This window comes from Melitaea cinxia, chromosome 17, assembly GCF_905220565.1.
Source record: "Melitaea cinxia chromosome 17, ilMelCinx1.1, whole genome shotgun sequence".
NCBI classification, from domain to species: Eukaryota; Metazoa; Arthropoda; class Insecta; order Lepidoptera; family Nymphalidae; genus Melitaea; species Melitaea cinxia.
This window is the reverse complement of record NC_059410.1, coordinates 8,253,950-8,260,654: the sequence shown is the minus strand read 5'-3', so window position 1 is coordinate 8,260,654 and position 6,705 is coordinate 8,253,950.

The following is a 6,705-nucleotide window of genomic DNA, read 5'->3' as shown; positions in this document are numbered from 1 at the left end:
TAGTGCTAAAATGACAATTCTATTATTTAGCAATATTCAATTCCTAAGTTGTACGTATACGTTACCAGTTCAAGAATTTGTTTTAAAAACAGTAATAAAGTCTATTACTTAAAGTACTCTTTCAAAGTTTCAAAGCATGCCGAAATATTCAGGTCCAATGAATTATTCAAATAGCTATCTATCTCTCTGAATCATTAAGTTCGACTTTTGACTTAAATGTCTTCTTAATAAACAGGATAATTATTTCTCATAAAATATCTTCGGTATAAGTCTACCGAAGACATTTTTATCGAAACAAGATTGAAAACAACCACTTCAGAACATCACTATTATACATTAGTATTATGTTTATATTTCCAACTAGACACACACTGGGGGTTTTATTGCGTTTTTTAGTCTATTGTGATATTGATTGATTTATTTATTACTTCGCAATTTCCTATATATTGTACAGCATTATTCGTACCGTACTTATTGACTAACGCAGTTTTGTTCGCAACGACATCGATAGCTACTGTTCTACTCATCTTAGTAAATAAACTATGTGGAGAGATTGGCAATCTGTAATACAGGTTTCTTAGACAGGCGCCAGTCTCTTACGTTTATATTGTGTACTATATATTTATGTCAACTATTTACAATTTGCATTGTGTATCTGTTCTGTATGAGAGAAGAAATAAAGACTATTACTTAGCTAAAATTATGATATAAAACTCAAATCAAATTCGGTCGCTGCGGGTTGGCGGATATATTCCCTACTATGAGTAACTAAGTTACTGCAGTAACGTACTTAGGTTAAGCTCTGAACCTTCTCCTACAGGGGAAAGAGGCCAAGTGAGAACAAGTCTGATCAGAGTGGAATCAGTGGGATACTACAAGCTGAAGCGTATGAGTAACAATCGCTATCAGATATTTATGACAACAACCGGAACCGACGGCTTAATGTGCTCTCCGAAACATGGTGGGGAAGCCCACAAGGACAGACATCCAAATCGGAAAGAAATATCTGTAAAGCTACAAATATCCATCTCGAGCGGAGATCGAACCTGTAAATCATCGGTGTTTTAGGTGACTATTCGCACCACTACACCAGAGCGGTTATTTATAACTCATAAGCATAACAAGTAAATAGATATTAAATAAAGCACCCAGACGGAGGACAAATATATGAGCTCATCAACCAAATATTTGCTATTAACGAGAATAGAATTACGATCCCCAGCATTAGAGGCACAACCAAATTTTATCCAGATCTAGAGGAATAGTTGTGACATCGAAATAAATAGGCAATGTCTTACTTTTGCTTTACAATAACTCTATTTTATATACAAATACGAAATTAAGCTATTTCCAGTCATTTTTTCTCAAAATCGGCTAAGAACTCTAATAAAATTTAAAATAAAGAAATTTAAAAACTAAAACTCAACTACGACAAAAAAAATACCGAATAAAAATTATTAAACAAGATTTTAGTACCAACCTTTCAATTACAAATGACAGTAACACAAAAATCGTATGATACTAGTTGTTTTGACTATGTTACATCACTTCTAGTTATTTTACATATATTTTGTACTTACGTAATTCTTACTTTAACATGATAACCAGTACCAGCGTCAGTTGCAGATATTCCAGGTAATAAAAACTTAAAGTTATAGTAGTAAGTTAATAAAAGCTTAATTAAAACAAACTTCAAAATTCAAACGCTATCTTCTTGCTTCTTGTTCTGTATCCAAAGCACTTTGCCTATCAGATTGCTGTTGCTTGACTTAATAACCTACGGTTTCGTCGTTAGTAATATCGCGTCACTAAAACAGCGACGTCGTTCAATATAAGTAAAAGAATGCCACTATAAAAATAAAAAACCATAATCTTTTTATCATACTTATCTAATTTTATTATTCTACTCGAAGTCGATCATTGAAGAAGACAAATAATTCGGGAGAAACCGTGCTCGTGGCCTAGTTTAACTATATAATATGAACCGCCCTAAAACTTACATAGGCTATTAATAAATTAATAGATATGTATAGAGAACAAGGAGAGTCCTACATAGAAAGTCGTGTAAATTATTAATTACTATATAACGATCCTTAGCGCCGATGTTATGCTCATATCTCGGTCTAGAACGTCATAATTTATACACACTGTAACTGAATGTGTGCTCTGTAACGCTATCAAACAGTTTTTATAGGTTAAGGAAAGTCAATAGATTTAAGACGCCAAATAAAGACGATTGCACACCACATAAATAAATTTTTAGTTCCTACGATAAGAGTTTTTGTGTTTTAACGTTTCAGGTCGAGGTGATTCGGTGAATTTATCGCTAAGTTTCAAACGAAGTTACAATTTGTTGCAAGTTTTTAGGTTTTTTGAGGTTTTTAAAGTACATCATGCTTAAAATAATTTTGTTTACTCGCAAACGAAAAAACTGAATTCAATTTATATAGACTAGTAATACAACGTACTCGTAGGTAGTTACAATAATGATCAATTAAGTAAGCATATATAACTCAAAAAATACTTTTCAGGTCTTGATAAAATTCAAATGTTAAGCACCAACTTTCAATTTACAAAATAATCACAAGACATAAAAAATACAACTGAATTGAGGTCCTCTTCCTTTTTCAAGTTTGTTACAAATTAACTCAAGGATCAATTTAAATAAATTTGCTGTAAATATTTATAAAAAGCGTATTTACATTAAAATAAAAGGCGTAATTCCTTTTATAACAAACAGTAGTATGTTAAGTCTAAGATATCTCTTTGTCTAGTCTAAAATATTTTGTAATACCAAAACAAACAAACAAAACTTAGTTTCTCTAAATTCCACAACATTTTTAGAAACAAAATTCTGTTATTTTCATTAAAGTAAGTTTAAATGGTATTTTCACATGTAGATGCGAACTTCTGGGTTTACTTTATACAAGAAAATATACAGGCATGTACTCGTAATGTCAATTAATTTTGATAGGTTTCAATTTCTACACTAACATAGATTTTTTTTTAAGAATTATTGAAACTAACATTTAAATTTATATGAAATTCATGCGTATTGCCTTTGTCTTTGCATAAATGAAATAATTTTCTTCGACCTGAATATTGTGTATATAATGAAATAAAATGATAGTATTAAGTTTCAATCAATCATCAATCATTACAGCCTATACAGTCCACTGCTGGACATAGGCCTCCACAAGTTCGCGACAAAAACGGCGTGAACTCATGTGTTTTGCCCATAGTCACCACGCTGGGCAGGCGGGTTGGTGACCGCAGTACTGGCTTTGTCGCACCGAAGACGCTGTATTAAGTTTATTTATAAACAATTAATAATCTATACAAATAAATAAAATTGGAGTGTCTGTTTGTAATATTAAAATAACCGTTTTTTACTAAATTCATGTGTATGTATACACGGTACATATACCAAAATGACATTATTTATAACTTTTGTCTGTCTGTCTGTCTGTTTGTTCCGGCTAATCTCTGAAACGGCTAGACCGATTTTGACGGGACTTACACTGGCAGATAGCTGATGTAATAAGGAGTAATTAGATAACTCGTAAGATTAGTCTTATATTACCACTGGTGGGTCCTTTGATTATAATAAATATTAATTGATAATTGACCTTAATATAATATTTAAAAAAAATGTAAAATTAATTTAAAGTTTTTAATTGTACTAACACTCGATTATAAAAACATTGTTACTGACACTATATAGACCAGTGCTTTTTTTAGCTTTTGAAAATGTTAAAAAGTGAAAAAAAATTATAGTAGAATGAAACCCATTAGAAAAGAAAGAGAATACAATAAAAATGGAAGGAAAAATAAATTACGAGCGATCTGAGGTCGGAAAGTGGTAGAGACGGGTTTACGGGTAAAAAACGGTATATCTCGATTTCTGGCTAAACTACAATTCCTATGGAAAAAAGTTAAATGGCAAAATTGTAGGTATTGGAAAGATCTAAAACTTTTTTTCACATAACCTCAAAATTCACGTTGTTGCTCTTTTTTTATGAAAATTGGTGATAACTTACCTTTTACTTACTACTTTACTTATACACTGTAATTTTTTTGATTTAAAACATTTATTTTTCCACCTTATTTCGACCTCTATATCGAAAAAGCCTAATTATCTATATTGTAAATTCTCATGTCAAAATAACAGCTTTTTTTTTAAAAGTCGGTGGGTTTTTTGTTCGTTAATATTTTCACTTTCTGATGGTGTTAAAAAAATGGATGCATTACTATGGTAAATTTTCTCAGTAAATGAAAAGAATATTTAATAAGACATCTACAATATTTTGAGAAAATTGTAGAATCTTCTTTAAATTATATGTAATTTTTTTTACATTAACAAAATAACTATCAATATTTACCGTACCCAAGCAAAGGCAAAACAATTACGATATATATTGAATTATTAACCTTTTAAATAGAAATTTTCTTTTGAAAGCATACTTTCTAAAAATAGTCGTTTCTGTCATATTTTGTCTCGCAATAAAATAAATATTGATTCTATAATAAATTACAATCATTGTTTTAGGATTTATTTGATGACTTCTGGGAGTTTGTAATGACATTTATTTTCCAAATATATATTTATCGCAACTCCGGCGACAACAAAACCTAACTTTCGATAACTTAGTTATCACCATCAAAACTAGTTTCGAGTCCATAATATTTTTTGTTCATTTCTTGTATAATTTTATAAAGAAATATTAATTACAAATACATACAAAAATATCAATAAAATTATAAAGCTGTTGAATTATATAAGCATTATAATTTTTCAACAAAAAAAGTTAATATAACCTTGTCATTACCTTCAAAAATTTTTTCTACAAAAAATATACAAATAGTCAACAAATACAACAAACGCATATATGTATCTTATTTATTCCGTTTATCTTACAAGTATATTATCAGTTTGTTTTCTTTTCAGGTTAAACGAACGAGTTGAAAAGCAATTAAAGAATAACTAGAGTTCCTTGCACGATTCATAAATACTCTTATAGACTGCCGATGTTTGCTCTGAGAGTCTTATCACTTGATAAGTTAGAAAACAAGCCACGATCAAACAACCTTATCATGGTAACATTCTTACTGGAGACGCTACAGAGCTCCACAGAATCCAATGTTATAAGGCGTGGTGAGCAAAATACTTGCATACATCCGCGATGGAAGAACTCACTTCCGAAAACAATAGATAAAAATTAAAAAAGTGATAGTGACGTGACCGAAGAAAAAACCAAATTTTGTAATTTCTAGTCTGAGACGAGGTATAAGTTCGGCAAACTGGAGGATCTACAGACTTTGGATTCCGCTGAGGGCGTGGGGGAGGAAGCTGTTGAGGAGTGCCTAGCTAAGAACCTTAACCTATCGTTAAATTTCTGCCCCGCCTATTTCGATGGCTTACTGTGCTGGGACCCGACTCCGTGGAACACTTTGGCGGTTCAGAAGTGTTTCAGGGAGTTTCATGGAGTCCAGTATGATGATACACGTAAGTTAATAATTCTATAAATATTGTTTTATGTATATTATAAATGACGATTAGTTAACAATTATTAAAATCAAGAAAAGCCACCATTAAATAGCGTAGTGTCATTTTAAAATCATTTAACGTTGATAAATGCTAAAAAAATATAATGGTTCAATTAATATTAGAATCATACATAATCGTGTGAAACATATTTTGTAATTTGGAATAATAAAAATAAAACCCGTGGGTGGTTAACTGTAATGTGATCATATATGACGTCAATAGATATATTTTGGCGCAAGATTGATGATAGGTCTGCTGGATGAATGGATGTAATATTTTAGTTACATAAAATAATTTTACAATTCCATTTGTGGATTTGAAAAGAGCGTCCGGTGTTTAGTGATGAGAGCTACGTTTGACCATGAATTTTAGGCCTCAGGAAAACTGTTTTATTTACAAACTATCTATTGCACCATTGAAAGCCATTAAAGTAAAAGAAGTTGAACTATATATTAGACTTATTGCCTCGTCAAATGTTCTTCATCATCATCATCACATCAGCCTATCGCAGTCCACTACTGCACCTTAATGTTCTTTCCCAATGTTCTTAATGATAAACTAATACTTATTTTTTTAACGGTATTGTTTTGACACAAAGTTTGAGTAACGTACCTATTTTGAATTATTTTGTAAAAAAATGAAGAATGAAACAAGTGAATTTCAATCTCATCTACTCTAATATTTTATCCAAATTTTGTTTTGGGATGAATAGAGTTAAAAATAGAACAACTTGTTGACATAAATTCTCTTTTAAAGTATTAGTTAATAAAAAGTTACGGATCATCGTGGAAAGAAAAAATAAAATAAATTTAAATCAAATTTTATGTAGATTAAATAAGATACAAGGGCGCCTTTGATTTTTGTATACAATGTTGTTACTAAACAAAAATACATGAATTTATTTAAATGCCTGTGTACCATGCCATGACACCGCGTTGGCGCAACGGTCACAGCACTGGTTTGTGGCTGTTGCGCTGACGGTTGCGGGTTCGATCCCTGCACATGATAAACTTTGTATTGGCCATACAGATATTTGCCGTGGTCTGGGTGTTTATGCAGTCATTGTGGGTCTCCCCACCGTGCCTCAGAGAGCACGTTAAGTTGTCGGTCCCGTTATCATATACACCTGATAGCGATCGCTACTCAAAGTAGGGTAT